This window comes from Manis javanica, chromosome 13 (assembly GCF_040802235.1).
Source record: "Manis javanica isolate MJ-LG chromosome 13, MJ_LKY, whole genome shotgun sequence".
NCBI lineage: Eukaryota > Metazoa > Chordata > Mammalia > Pholidota > Manidae > Manis > Manis javanica.
Window position 1 is genome coordinate 42,507,150 of NC_133168.1, and position 16,352 is coordinate 42,523,501.

General features: G+C 35.9%; 1 long non-coding RNA gene across 1 annotated transcript in view; it reads left to right on the forward strand.

Annotated features, from left to right (window-relative positions):
• Window positions 1–13,528, forward strand: part of LOC140845448 (uncharacterized) — a 38,050-nt gene extending 24,522 nt beyond the window's left edge. Inside the window, exons 2-3 of the long non-coding RNA XR_012124199.1 lie at window positions 7,732–7,819; window positions 13,122–13,528. This is a non-coding gene — a long non-coding RNA (uncharacterized lncRNA). The remainder of the gene's footprint in view (window positions 1–7,731; window positions 7,820–13,121) is intronic.
• Window positions 13,529–16,352: the final 2,824 nt, after the last annotated feature.

Sequence of the window (16,352 nt, forward strand, 5' to 3'; positions counted from 1 at the left end):
GGGTCCTTTTGATTTGAGACTTTATAAAGATAGCAAGAGTATATGTGGCTTACTGAACACGTGTTTGTAATGAATAGTTCATTTACAGTCCAAATATGTACCATAGGTTAGAAAGAATATATGAAACCAATGAAAATGTTCCAATATTAACTAATGGTATTTCTCCAGAAAACTACAGCCCCAGAAGCACTGAGTAAACTAGCTTGCCCTCATCCATTTCACATTCTTACATTGTTCCAGAACTGAGTAATATCCCATTCTAGTATATATGAATCTTAATACTTCCTGATGACAAATTTAATAGTCTAAATCTGTTTTCTAGCTTCTCTGTTAAAAACTTCAAATTTCAGTAATTAAAATTTATATAAATCCTGTCAACCACATTTCCATTGTTCCTCTTTTCCTCATTTTTACTCTATAAACATATGCCATGCGGAATATTCAGACACTTATTATTGGAAGTGACAATGATTCATTAATTTATATAAAATTCCTACCAAAGTAAGGGAAAATTTTCTTTGGTTTGATAAAAGTGATATTACAGACCTCTAAAACTTTATATGGTTTGGAGTCAGGGGTAATGCATTCCAGACTATTTTTTTTGAAGATAATTTCTTTACTCTGAAGAACTCACTTCTATTTGCTCTGAACCTGCCAGCTATTTCTTTTGAAATTACAAACACACAGTTAAATTAAGGTAATTTAACCAGGGGCAATGTGTAAATTGCTGCTAAGTAAGATGATCCCAGATTTAAAATAAGTTCATAAAACATTAACACTGAGAGGAGCCAAGATGGTGGCATGAGTAGGGCAGCAGAAATATCCTCCCAAAACCACATATATTTTTGAAAATACAACAAATACAACTATTCCTAAAAGAGAGACCAGTGGATACAGTACAATAGCCATGCAATATCTACATCTTCAAGAACTCAGCATTCTCACAAAGGGGGTAAGATACAAGCCGTGGCCTGGTAGAACCCAAGCACTCCCCCCACCCCAGCTCACTAGCAGGAGAACAGGAGTTGTAGTGGGAGGGAGTGGAAGCACAGGACTGCTAAATAACCAGCCCTAGTAATCCACACTGGGAGCACAGACACACATTGCATGGTGTGCTGGATATTAGAGAAATGGAAAAGTAAAATCTGCGAGCAGGTGCCCACAGCCAGCTCCCCTGGGACAAAAGAAAAGCAAGTGCTTTTTGGAAATCTTAAAGAGACAGGGGCCTCACAGCTGGATGGAATTGAACCCGGCACACTCAGCCCAGCAAGCTGGGAATTCTGAGGAGCTTCAGGTGCCCCAGACCCCTGAGAGGCAGGGGAGTTCTGAAGTCCCTCATGGTGATAAGCAGCATGCCATTCATTCCCCCACCTGCATGGTCCTGACAGAGCAGCCGAGCAGCTGTAGACCTGCCACACGCACCCGCAGCGGCAGAGCACCCATGCACGCCTGAAGCAGCGAAGCAGCTGGAGAGCAGCTGCACCCACAACAACTGCCCAGAATCTCCTCCCAGCACACAGCCACCCAGGCCAGACCCAGAGGCCACCGCTGGCACGCAACTGCCAGGCACAGGCAGAGGAATCCAAGGCAAGGTGCAAAGGGGCACTGTTCTCACAGGAGAGCAGACTTGGCACACACCTGCCAATCCCCACAGGGCTCTGGAAAACCCTGACGGCAGCCCCACCCATGGTAACTTAGGCGATTAATCTGGTGGCTGCTCCAGGTGTGCAGGTAACTGACACAGGCAGTGGAGAAGGGCAAGGTGACCAGCAAGCAGGAAAGGACTGTGTTCTCCCAGCTGATGCATGCACTACCTGCCTACAACTCTATCCCCACAAAAAGGCAGAAGAATTTGGTCCAGTCCAGAATTACCCAGACAACCACCAAGAGGGCTGGGGAGATAGATTTAACCAATCTTCCTGAAAAAGAATTCAAAATAAAGATCTTAACCATGCTGATGGAGCTGCAGAGAAATATGCAAGAGCTAAAGGATCAATTAGGAGGGAGAATACAGAAATTAAACAATCTCTGGAGGGACTTAAGAGCAGACTGGATGGGATGAGGGGCAAGAGGCCATTAATGGAATACAAATCAGAGAACAGGAATACAGAGAATCTGAGGCAGAGAGAAATAAAAGGATCTCCAGGAATGAAATAATATTAAGAGAACTGTGTGACCAATCCAAACAGAACAATATTTGCATTATAGGGGTACCAGAAGAAGAAGAGAGAAAAAAAGGGATAGAAAGTGTCTTTGAAGAAACAATTGCTGAAAACTTCCCCCAAACTGGGGGAGGAAATAGTCTGCCAGACTATGGAAGCCCACAGAACTCCTAACACAAGGGACCCAAGGAAGACAACACCAAGACATATAATAACTAAAATGGCAAAGATCAAAGACAAGGACAGAGTATTAAAGGCAGCCAGAGAGAGAAAAAAGGTCACATACAAAGGAAAACCCATCAGGCTATCATCAGACATCTCAACAGAAACCTTACAGGTCAGAAGAGAAAGGCATAATATATTTAATGCAATAAAACAGAAGGGCCTTGAACCAAGAATACTGTATCCAGCATGATTATCATTTAAATATAAAGGATGGATTAAACAATTCCCAGATAAGCAAAAGTTAAAGGAATTTGACTCCTACAAACCACTGCTACAGGATATTTTAAAGGGACTGCTCTATATGGAAGCATTCCTAAGGCTAAATACATGTCAACAGAGAAAATAAAATGACAACAAAGAAAGCAGACCAACCAAATACTAACTAAAGGCAAAAAATAAAATCAACTATACACAAAAGCAGTAAAAGGAAACACAAAAGAGTACAGAATAAAACACCTAACATATAAGGAATGGTGGAGGGGGAATAAAAAGGGAGAGAAATAAATAATCATCAGACCATGTTTATAATAGCTTAATAAGAAAGTTAAGTTAGACAGTTAGATAGTAAAGAAGCTACCCTTAAATCTTTGGTAACCAAGAATCTAAAGCCTGCAATGGCAATAAGAACATAAATTTCAACAATCACCCTCAATGTAAATGGACTGAATGCACTGATCAAAAGACACAGAATCATAGAATGGATAAAAAGCAAGACCCATCTATATGCTGCTTACAAGAGACTCACCTCAAACCCAAAGACATACATAGACTAAACGTCAAGGGATGGAAAAAGATATTTCATGCAAACAATAGGGAGAAAAAAGCAGGTGTTGCAGTACTTGTATCAGACAAAAAAGACTTCAAAACAAAGAAAGTAACAAGAGATAAAGAAGGGCATTACATAATGATAAAGGGGTCACTCCAACAAGAGTGTATAACCATTATAAATATATACACACCCAATATAAGAGCACCAACATACACGAAACAAATACTAATAGAATTAAAGGAGGAAATAAAATGCAATGCATTTGTTCTAGAAGACTTCAACACACCACTCACTCCAAAGGATAGATCCACCAGACAGAAAATAAGTAAGAACACAGAGGCACTAAACAACACACTAGAACAGATGGACTTAACAGACATCTATAGAACTCTACATCCAAAAGCAACAGGATACACATTCTTCTCAAGTGCACATGCAACATTCTCCAGAATAAACCACATACTAGGCCACAAAAAGAGCATCAGTAAATTCCAAAAGATTGAAATTATGCCAACCAACTTTTCAGACCACAAAGGCATACAACTAAAAATAAATTGTGCAAAGAAAACAAAAATGCTCACAAACACATGCAGGCTTAACAAAATGCTCCTAAATAATCAATGGATCAATGACCAAATTAAATCAGCAATATATGGAGAGAAATGACAACAACAGCACAAAGCCCCAAATTCTGTGGGAGGCAGAGAAGACAGTTCTAAGAGGAAAGTATACTGCAATCCAGGTCTATTTCAAGATGGAAGAACAATCCCAAATGAATAGTCTAAAGTCACAATTATTGAAACCAGAAAAAAAAGAACAAATGAGGCCCAAGTCAGCAGAACTATGGGCATAATAAAGATCAGAGAAGAAATAAATAAAATTGAGAAGGATAAAACAATAGAAAAAATCAATGAAACCAAGAGTTGGTTCTTTGAGAAAATAAACAAAATAGATAAGCCCCTAGCCAGACTTATTAAAAGAAAAAGAGAATCTACACACATAAACAGAATCAGAAATGAGAAAGGAAAAATCACTATGGACCCCATAGAAATATAAAAAATTGTTGGAGTATACTATGAGAATCTATATGCTAACAAGCTGTAAAACCTAGAAGAAATGGACATCTTCCCAGAAAAACACAACCTTCCAAGACTGACAAAGGAAGAAACAGAAAATCTAAACAGACCAATTACCAGCAAAGAAATTGAATTGGTAATCAAAAAATTACCCAAGAACAAAACTCCAGGTCCAGATGGATTCACCGCTGAATTTTATCAGACATATAGAGAAGACATAGTACCCATTCTCCTTAAAGTTTTTCAAAAAATAGAAGAGGAGGGAATATGTCCAAACTCATTCATGAAGCCAGCATCACTCTAAAACCAAAACCAGGCGAAGACCACAACAAAAAAGAAAATTACAGACCAATATCCCTGATGAACATAGATGCAAAAATACTCAACAAATATTAGCAAACTGAATTCAAAAACACATCAAGAGGATCATACACCATAATCAAGTAGGATTCATCTCAGGGATGCAAGGATGGTACGACATTCAAAAATCCATCAACATCATCCACCACATCAACAAAAAGAAGGACAAAAACCACATGATCATCTCCATAGATGCTGAAAAAGCTTTTGACAAAATTCAACATCCATTCATGATAAAAACTCAACAAAATGGGTATAGAGGGCAAGAACTTCAACATAATAAAGTCCATGTAAGACAAACCCACAGCCAACATCATACTTAACAGAGAGAGCTGAAAGCTTTTCCTCTAAGATCAGGAACTAGACAGGGATGCCCACTCTCCCCACTGTTATTCAACATAGTATTGGAGGTCCTAGCCATGGTAATCAGACAAAACAAAGAAATACAAGGCATCTAGATTGGTAAAGAAGTCAAACTGTCACTATTTTAGATGACAAGATATTGTACATAAAAAACTCTAAAGAGTTGACTCCAAAACTACTAGAACTAATATATGGATTCAGCAAATTTTCAGTATACAAAATTAACACACAGAAATCTGTTGCTTTCCTATACACTGATGATGAACTAGCAGAAAGAGAAATCAGGAAAACAATTCCAGGAACACAGGAAATCCAGAAATCCAGGAAAACAATCAGGAAAACAACTGCATCAAAAAGAATAAAATACTGAGGAATAAACCTAACCAAGGAAGTGAAAGACCTATACCCTGAAAACTACAAGACACTCTGAAGGGTAATTAAAGAGGACACTAACAAATGAAAACTCATCCCATACTCTCGGCTAGGAAGAATTAATATTGTCAAAATGGCCATCCTGCCCAAAGCAATCTACAGATTCAATGCAATGCCTATCAAAATACTGACAGTATTCTTCAACAAACTGGAACAAATAGTTTTAAAATTTATATGAAACCACAAAAGACCCCGAATAGGCAAAGCAATTCTGAGAAGGAAGAATAAAGCAGGGGAGATCTCACTTCCCAACTTCAAGTTCTACTACAAAGCCGCAGTAATCAAGACAATTTGGTACTGGCACAAGAACAGACCCACAGACCAGTGGAACAGAATAGAGACTCCAGATATTAACACAAATATATATGGTCAATTAACTTATTATAAAGGAGCCATGGATATACAGTGGGAAAATGACAGTCTCTTCAACAGCTGGTGTTGGCAAAACTGGACATCTACATGTAAGAGAATGAAACTGGATCATTGTCTAACCCCATACACAAAAGTAAATTTGAAGTGGATCAAAGACCTGAATGTCAGTCATGAAACCATAAAACTCTTGGAAGAAAACAGACAAAAATCTCTTGAATATAAAAATGAGCAACTTCTTCCTGAATGCATCTCCTTGGGCAAGGGAAACAAAATAAAAAATGAACAAATGGTACTACATCAAGCTAAACAGCTTCTGTACAGCAGAGGATACCATCAACAGAACAAAAAGGCATCCTACAATGCGGGAGAATATATTTGGAAATGACATATCCAACAATGGGTTAACATCCAAAACATAAGAAAACTCACATGTCTCAACACCTGAAAAGCAAATAACCCAATTAAAAAATGGGCAGAGGATAAGAAGAGACAATTCTCCAAAGAAGAAATTCAGATGGCCAACAGACATATGAAAAGATGCTCCACATTGCTAGTCATCAGAGAAATGCAAATTATAACCACAATGAGATATCACCTCACACCAGTTAGGATTGCCACCATCCAAAAGACAAACAACAACAAATGTTGGTGAGGATGTGGGGAAAGGGGAACCCTCCTACACTGCTGGTGGGAATGTAAATTAGTTCAACCATTGTGGAAAGCAGTATGGAATTTCCTCAAAAAACTCAAAATAGAAATACCATTTGACCCAGGAATTCCACTCCTAGGAATTTACCCTAAAAATGCAGCAGTCCAGTTTGAAAAAGACCTATGCACCCCTATGTTTATCGCAGCACTATTCACAATAGCCAAGAAATGGAAGCAACCTAAGTGTCCATCAGCAGATGAATGGATAAAGAAGATGTACCACATCTTCACAATGGAATACCACATATACACAATGGAATATTATTCAGCCATAAGAAGAAAACAAATCCTACCATTTGCAACAACATGGATGGAGCCAGAGGGTATTCAGTGAAGTAAGCCAGGTGGAGAAAGACAAGTATCAAATGATTTCACTCATCTGTGAACTATAACAAAGAAAAAACTGAAGTTACAAAACAGCAGCAGACTGACAGAATCCAAGAATGGACTAACAGTTACCAAAGGGAAAGGGACTGGGGAGGATGGGTGGGAAAAGAGCAATAAGGTAGGGGGAAGAAAGGGGTCATTATGATTAGCATGTGTAATGTGGGGGGGGGCACGGGGAGGGCTGTACAACACAGAGAAGACAAGTAGTGATTCTACAGCACCTTACTACACTGATGGACAGTGACTGCAATGAGGTATGTGGGGGGAACTTGGTGATGGGGGGAGTCTAGTAAACACAATGTTCCTCATGTAATTGTAGATTAATGGTACCAAAATAAAAAGCAATAAAAAAACATTAACACTGGAATGAGGTCTTAGGGAAGCATGCAGGTAGTTGGATGAGAATAGAGATCATGAATTAAAAATGACCCATCTGAGGAAAGAAACCTGAATGGTGTCATTTAGGATTAAGTTTTATCTTCTCTCTACATACTTTACGGGGAAGAAAAGTGTATTAAATAAGCATGTGAATTTTCATAAAATGTTTTTGAAATGTATTATGTTGCAATGTACTGACAGCAGTACTATACAATATGAAAATATAAATGTAACTTGATTGCTAAACATTTATCTATTTTGTAGGTTTAAACTTTGAAGTGTTATCATTTATTACCTAAATTTTTCCTCTGCTTAATGTTTTATATACAAACGAAGAAAACAAATACATGTGATATGCTGCATGTATATACAAAAAAATGAAACACAAATAAAAAATGCAAAACAATGAGTTTTGCTTTTTACATCTAAATGTTTTTTCTTATGACAGGGAATAGATTATACATTAACAAACCATTTACTTCTATTTCCTCCCTATCAGTTGACAAACTAAGAGCAAGCCATTTTCAAGAAGTATGAAAAACAGACCATTATTTATGAAGAGCATTCAGTGGGGAGCATTTTAAGAGGTAAGAACACAGCTTTCAGTTGGAAAGCTTATTGAGTCTCATAGTAATTGAGATGGCCTGCATTCAGCTGAGCTCCTCAATAGCATTAAAGCACAATTTTTGCTTAACCACTTGATTGCTTACATTTTCAGCCAGCTCAGAACATGTTCTAAGTTCTGTAGTGTGAGCACAGAACCTTGGGCAAAATTTTGCCTTTGGGACAGAAAAGCAAGTAACTGTGGGCACATTAATTCTTCTCAATTTATTTTTTTCACTAAAGAAATTAATTTTTGAATGTTTATTTAATTTCTCTGAAATATTTTAGGAAATATAATGATGCATACAATAGAGTTTCTGCCTTCAAAGACTTAACCAAACAGCTAAGGATACTAATAGATCTGAAACAGAGAATAATAAAAGATAACAAAACCCAAAGTAGAAACTTAAGTTCAGCTAGTAAGATTTAAGTGCTTTCTTATTTGGGATAAAAATAAATGTCATATAAAATTTTTCCATTGACTTTAGAAAAGTAATATTTTCTAATTAAAAAAGCTGTTAGTATTTTGCTATCCTTATGATGAACTGATGATGTCTCTTAATGACAAGTTCTATTTCCTTAAGTGGGCTTTTTCTCCTATGGGATGAATCTTTCTGAACCTCATCTATATGATGATGGGAAATGCCTTTCAATCATTGCCATTTGCCTTAAAGTCTGCAGTTAGTATTACATTTCTCCAGCATTGTATAAATATCACTGAATGACTTCAGGCCTCTGTTTTTTCCCCCTCTTCCAGATCAGATTAAAAAGGAGAAAAACATTCAATAAATAAATCTTTTATCATTTTAAGGGCTCTATTTAGTGTACTCAATTACATTCCACATATTTGTATCAAAACTATTTTCTCAAGTTTCTTTAAACTAAATTTGTGGATCCTCAAGCCATTTTAGGAAGAACAGAGGATTTAAACAAACATGAATAAAAATAAGACTTTAAATAGAAAATCCACAAAATAATCTGTTTTAATGTTCCTTTATTTACAAGTATCAGAAATATAAGAATTACATCTCCATCTTTCAAAGGAATGTAAGACCACAGAACAAGATGGAACTCTAACATTTGGACAGGTGTTGAAGAATCTGACCCCAGAGAACAAACCTTGTGATATGTAACAGGTGTTTCTAAGAATGCACACACTTATTTTCCATGTGTAAATGAAACTGATTCATTACAGACAACATCAATGGCTATGCATCACTACTCTAAAAGTGAAAAGAAGTCTATAACCACTGAATGAGAGGGAGTATTAGCTGTCTGAGCCCAAAACACTCATCTTCTTTTCCCGCTGTAATAAGCATACTTTCACAAGTCTGTGTGCTTTGTGGGCTAAAATACATGAAGGATTTTGAAAACGTAAATCATTAAAGAAAGACAAAATGTGTTCTTATAAAATTGTTTGAGGGTAAACATTCCATGATATCTAATTTCTTTTCATATTATGAGTGTCTTTGTAAAAACAAAAGAGAAGATACATGCAAGCCATATTTGGATTTTGAGGGAAGCCCAAATTCCTTAAAATCCACTGTGAAACTTCAAATCAAAGCACAATCAGTCAAGCCAGAAACCAAAGCACATCTCTAAAAGAACCACCAGTGTCAAATTCCCTTACATGGTTCTTGGAAATCAAGCCAAAGGAGACTAAAATAAAGAAAAAAAATTCAAATGATGATTAAAATTAACATCCAGCTCTTGAAATGATCTTTACCAAATGACAAAAAAAAAATTGTAAAAAGAAATCAAACCTGAATTTGAACATCTTAATCATTAGGATATTTTCATATACTCTAAGAAACAATATTGCCCAGAAGTAATGTAACAGGAGTATAAGGGTATGATGACTTAAATATACTAGAAACTGGTGAGAGAGAAAGATCTGATGATTTTATAAAAAATTGGTTACATTAGCTGGTGGACATGAATTCCTCTTATATAAAATTGAAATAGAGCAGAAAGGGATCACCAGGCCAAACCAATATCCACTAAAAGACATCTGCAATTGTCTTCTTTTAAAGTCTGTTACAAGCAAGGAAAAAAGAAACCTACTCCCACTTCCTGAGCAATAAAACATAGAAAGCTCCATCTGAAATAAGGGGAAAAAGACAGAATCCTGAAAACAGTTCCCATTATAATTATCCTCAAGTATCCTCTGTCACTATAGGAAAAACTGAAACCATTAGTGTTTGGCTTACATATATAAACATCCAGGGACATCAAAAATTACTCCACTAATTGAGCTAACCCCTAATCCAAGGATGGAAAATTACATTACTTTCTCATTTACAAAGAGAAATCTAAAGATCAAGTTTCAAGCTCTGATACTGTTAGCAAATTTTATGAGGAACTATAACATTTGAGTAAAATAAGGTAGGATCTTAAAAACAATGAAAGATTTTCATCATTTCAGTTGCTTAAAATACTAAAATATATTTTGGCAGGCTGTTTTGCTCCATATTTAGTTTTAAAGTTTCTAAAGATAATTATGAAACTATCTCATCACCTGAAAGTTAAGAGCTCACTCTTAGTATCTGAATTGTTTACTACAAAATGTAAGATAGGATATAGTTTCAATAGTTCAAAGTGTCAGGCTAGAAAAGCTTACCAGTGATCTTGATAAATACAATGTTATACTTTATTAACTGTGGGAAATATTGCTAACTGTGAAATGTGTATTTGGTGCCCGAGTAAGGCAAGTGTGGCTTTTAATTTCCAAAATCTTAACATTCTAGTAAAGGAAGACAGAATTGTACATGAAGCATGAACCAACAACTTTAACTGGCCCTCTATATTGGCCTGCCAAGGTGGTTTTCTAGTCAACTAATTATTTTACAGTTAACTTTAATTAACTCTACTATAGTCAAATCTCCATTTTTCCCCATAACCTACCTGATTCCCAATTTCATTATCAGCAAGTGATTATAGCTCCTACCTATTAAGGAAGTATATGCCATGAGACAGGGATTAAAATTTTCCATAGGGAATCTATAAACCTGCTTATATATCTGTGCCCATCCTTTCCCCCTGGCCTACTATGTAAACAAGGTGCCTCAACCTCTGCTGCTTCACCAGGAACTGTCTTCCAGTTACTTGTCTTCACTACTTGCCTAATTTTTCCATCAGTGCTACAATCTCAAATCTCTCTTATCCTTAAAACCTTCCCTCCATTCCCCTCTAGCTGTTGTCCTATTTCCCTTCACAGCTTTATATTCAAGATTTCCCTTTCCTCACCTCTTTCTTGCCTTCCTGCCATCTGCGTTGTTTCCCACCTAGTCCTTTATATCCAACTTTCACTAAAGTAGTCATTTTATCCATACTGCTAAACACAGCAGTTGTGTTTTAGTTTTCATTTTGAGCTTGTAGCAGTAAAAACCAAAACGGTTCACTGCTCCTTGAAACACATTTCCTTTGGCTTGTGTGACACTGTATGTTCCTGTTTTCCTCCTGTCTCCCCTCACTCTGCCTTTCAGGATTGTCTGGTGACAAGTTGTTCCTCTTTACCCAGGTATTCAATACTGGAGTTTAAAACAAGGCCTTAGCCCTTTTCTTCTTAAGTCCATGAAGGGGATTACTTTATCTCTTATACTAATAAATTTCTAATAGTAAATGAGAAAGGAATTCATTTTTTTATAGATGAAAACATTGTGGCTTAGAGAAGTACAGTGATTTAGCCAAGCATTCAGGAAAACACTTCCTCCCCAATCCAGATGCTTCCTTGTGAAGAGGCCTCTAGTAGAATAGCATTTCTGGCCTCTCTCTACAGCCTTATATACTCTTCTCCATAGGAAGATTATCTGATGGGTGCATCTAATAGTAGGAACTGAGCATGCTCTGATTCACCTAAGTCTTCTCTCTCATTGAGATCTTCCTGCTTGCTGAAATCAAACATTCAGCAACTCTTCCATGTCATAAATTTAAAGGGGCAAGCCCTCATAGGGAAAACCTCTCATTGCCCAGCTAATCTATGACTGGGTAACTGTTATAAGGGGTGAAATTTGAGAAAGCTCACTAGGCAAACAGATTTATCATTAAATTCTCCAACAGCTTTAGAGGAAGAAGCTATTTTTTTATTCTCTTTTACATAATATTTCTATGTTTCAATTGATCTAGAACATGGATGGGTAGGTAGAAGGACTTTTATGTATTAAGTTTCCATAAAGTACTTAGATTAATACTATACAAATATATGGATAGAAATATACTTTCTAGAGCCTTCATGACTAACAAAATAATAAAGAATTGAAATTTATACAGCTAATGAAAAAAACTCAATCTCTTATACTCTTAAAATATCAAGTGATAGATATTTGAGCATCAATGATAGAATAGCCTAAAGCTTCCATAAGTTCCTTTTAGGTAAACAAGTTCCATTTGATAGTTTCTATCATACATTTTAAACATGTAAGATATGCCACCTTCACCAATTCCATAATTAATAATTAAAAACTAAAAATTATTTGGCCATACGCAGATATCCTTACAAACTAAAGACTAAATTAGAGTAAGGCCTAATATGCCGCAAGCAGCAGTATGCTATTTGGCTCTCATGTCCTTGAATTCCATCTCTTCTGATGTTTTTTTCCCTGCATGTAAACAAATACATAGCCAAAGAGTAACTATTATTTCACAGGTGATTTGGTGAGGCTTTTCAGAGTCAAAAATGAAGGCAAAATATGAAGTTAAACTTATCATAAAATCAAATCACATAAATAGAACAAAGACCAGATAAATGGTAAGATACTGTATTTGAAACAAAGAAAGGCATTTATGGGTAAAAGGCAATAAGGAAAAGTTCAAGTGGTTATGAGCTTATATCTTAATACAATCTTTTACTTACGAGACATAATACTGAGTCTTTATCTAATTAAATATCTATAGTACACAGTCTAAAAGAGAGCCTTAACCTTTGAATAGTGGAATGTGTTGCCTAAGAAGTTCTGGTCTGCTGGCAGGAGGAACCCCATACTATGCTCATCCCAAACTATAAAAGGCAACTGAATGTTTTGGTATGAATAGGTTCTGAAAGATAATTTAACTACAGGATCAATTATCAACATCTCTAGGCTATTATTTTGTCTGCTGTTTTTTTTTTTTTGTTTTTCATTTGGCAACAGACTTTAAAAGCATTTCAAGGAATTGTTTTTTCTCATATAATCCTGTGTAAAATTAAGACAGATATACAAAAAGCAAATTAATTGTCTTAGCTCCACCTGCCATAACAGAATACTATAGACTGAGTGGCTTAAACAACTGACATTTGTTTTCTCACAGCTCTGATGGTGGAAAGCCCAAGGTCAAGGTCCAGCAGGATTCAGTGTCTGGTGAGAGCTCTCTTCCCCTCTCACTGGGTTGTCACCTGGTAGGAGGGAGGGAGGAAAGGAGAGAGGAAGACAGAGAGGTCTTTCTCTTCTTAAATGGCCATAGCTTTATCATTTTAGGGACCCATACTTACCAACTTCTTCAACCTGAATTATCTCCTAAATAGTGTTTTTGGAAAAGTCACATTGAAGCCTAGGGCTTTGACATATAAATTTCAGTAGAAACCCAATTTAGTCGATAATATTAATCAATCAATTAAGTTTCTCAGAGATTAGCTGTGGGTTATACAATATTTTTTTCTACTGGTACTTCCTGATACAAGTAAAAATTAAATGAATAAATTAGTGTCCATTGAAAATGAGGAAGGCTAGCATTGTACAGTCTTGCTGTTGACCGCAAGGTTGAGAAGCAAATGTCAGTAATTGTTAAGACCAAAGGATTTGTTTCCAAATGTTTGAAACCATGATCATTACTTAACAGGTCATTGCTAGTATTATGAGGTCTTCACATCTGAAGTTTGAATGTCAAAATATGTTTTCTTTACCTCTGCTGTGCTCTTAATCCAAAGTTTAAATCTCTGTCTTAACAAAAAACCTACTGAGTTTATCTCGACGTTTAACTTAACAAAAAGAGTCAATTTTCCTCACTATGAAGTCCACTGGGCTTAAGGAGGAGCCAGCAATCATCAAAGCCATCGAGTCAAACAATGAACTGGCAGAAAGAATGTTCTGAAATTCTTTTGTCAAATCCACTAATAAAACAAGACCAAAAAAATGAATTCATGCTTCTTTTTTGACCTTATTCTTACTTTGACTTTTATATTCTTCTTTTGATCCTCATATCAAGGGATGAACAATATCAAATTTGATTTTGGGGATTTATAAGCTATTTTCCAAAATATCTGAAACAAAGAGCAGAGATTTTCCTACTGTGTTTTGGTGTGTATTTGCTGAGAACAACAGATATCAGAAAGTAATGCACCTGGCCTTTCTGCCTTTTACATGTCAAGTCCTGAACAAATTCAATAGCATACTAAAGTTCTCCATGAAGAAGTGATTTCTGTGGCATGTTTGAAGATGCAGGTGAAAAAGTTAAAAGTACACGTAGCTTAACAAATACTTTACCAGTTAAGAACACTTTTTTGACTGAGCAACTGGCCATATAAAAGTTAAATTTTAAGCAATATTTTTTAAAACATCATTTGTTATTTTTAAATACTGTTATCGAGTGCCCATAAAAATGGACACGTATTGCTGCACTGATGGACAATGACTGAATTGGGGTATGGGTGGGGACTTGATAATATGGGAAAATGTAGTAACCACATTGTTTTTTCATGTGAAACCTTCATAAGAGTGTATATCAATCATACCTTAATAAAAAATTGAAAAAAAATCAATACTTTGTCCAGTCAAACATATGGAGCCATCTGTTTACAGTACATATCAGGAATATAGGAATATGTTTAGTAACACCATTAGGATGCAGTCAGTCAAATCCAGAATGTGGGAAATTCTCCTTACAAACTGGCCCTCCAGAAATAAATGATATGAGGGAGGTGGAACTAATACAGAATAAATGACATCTAAGAAAAGCACAAGCAATGGAAGAACTGGATCATGATTCAAACAAGATAATTGGAAAATGAAACAATTGAACATGGACTGTGCATTAGATTATATTAAATTTTGTTAATTTTGCTGGTTGTAATATTACTATGGTAATGCTAAAAAGGAAGTTCATAACTATTATTTACATATGCTAAAATATTTGTTGTTGATATTAATATTTGGAATTTGATATACATTCTGGGGGATAAAAGCAAAAGTAGAAAATGAAAGTTGTTGAAGATAAAACAAGAACAACAAAATGATGACAAATGCTGAAGCTGTGTGATAGATGCATAGAAATTCATTATAGAATATTCTCTACTTTGTTTCAAAGTGTCCAAAACAGAAAGTTAAATTTTTCATTTAATATTTGCATTATTTGCTTCATATTATATATTTAAATATATTTCAAATCTAATTTTTATTTCCATCAAAGAAAAACTTCAGTTTCTTGAAAATCTATGCAGTATATTTATTTTTTTCAGCTTTATTGAAGTGTAATTGACAAATAAAATTGCAATATATTTTAAATGTACATGATGATATATGTAAAATATAAATTAAAACTACAATATCACCTCACAGCTGTTAAAAAAAATGGACAAGTATGAAATGTTTTATTCAAATCCCTCAATTAGCCATCCAGATGGTATCCTCTCCATTTGTTTTAACCTACATTTTAAAAACGGCATCTGGAAAGAAGTCAGAATGTCAGATATGTTTTCCCATTTTCCTGCAGCTACACATCTTCTGAAGGGGCATCAATAAGGACTGTCACTATCAAACAGAAAGAAAAGGAAAAAATGGGCTTAGAAGATAGTTCTGTCTAAATTATATGGCTACTCCAGCCATCTGATAGAACATGACAAACAGGAATAGTAAAAAGGGATGGACAGGGAAGAAATCAGAAAGTCAAAACTCTCTTCATCGAAAACAGAACCAGTGTCAATCTGTTGTTCCAACATTGATGGGTTAACTATTTCTTCCATGAGGTTTCTTTAGTTGGCTTTTTGTTTTGTTTCTGGTACATAAGTGGATTACAAATGTCCCCTGTGTATTAGCCCCTGCGTTTATTTCTTCACAGTAGGTTAAGACCATTAGTCCAAGTCCACCAGCCATCCAATTGGTTTAACATAGCCTAAATAAGAATATTTTTAGCCATCTAGAGCTTGATTGCTTTGCATACTGTACACAGTACTCAACACCTGATAGCCCTAGTTAAGATAAACCCTGTGTCTATAAAAGACCAAAAATTACTGCTGCTCTTCTGAGTTCTTTGACCAGACTCTAAACTGTGCTCACTGAGCTGCCCAGTACCATTGCCTGAATATTATCCCCTTCTGTGATTCCCTTTCCCACCAGGAGTTCCCTTGCCCTCTTCCTCTTCTGGGTGGTAACCCTGTCCTATTGTCTCTGGAAAGTCTCCTGATGGCCAAGTCAGTTACATGTTATTGTTCTCTCATGGCCCTGTCTTTGTCTTGGTCAGCCTCCAAATCCCTGAACTCACCACAATTTCCTTAAATATGTCATGGATTTATGGCAATTTAGAAAATTAAATTATTTTATCTGTCTC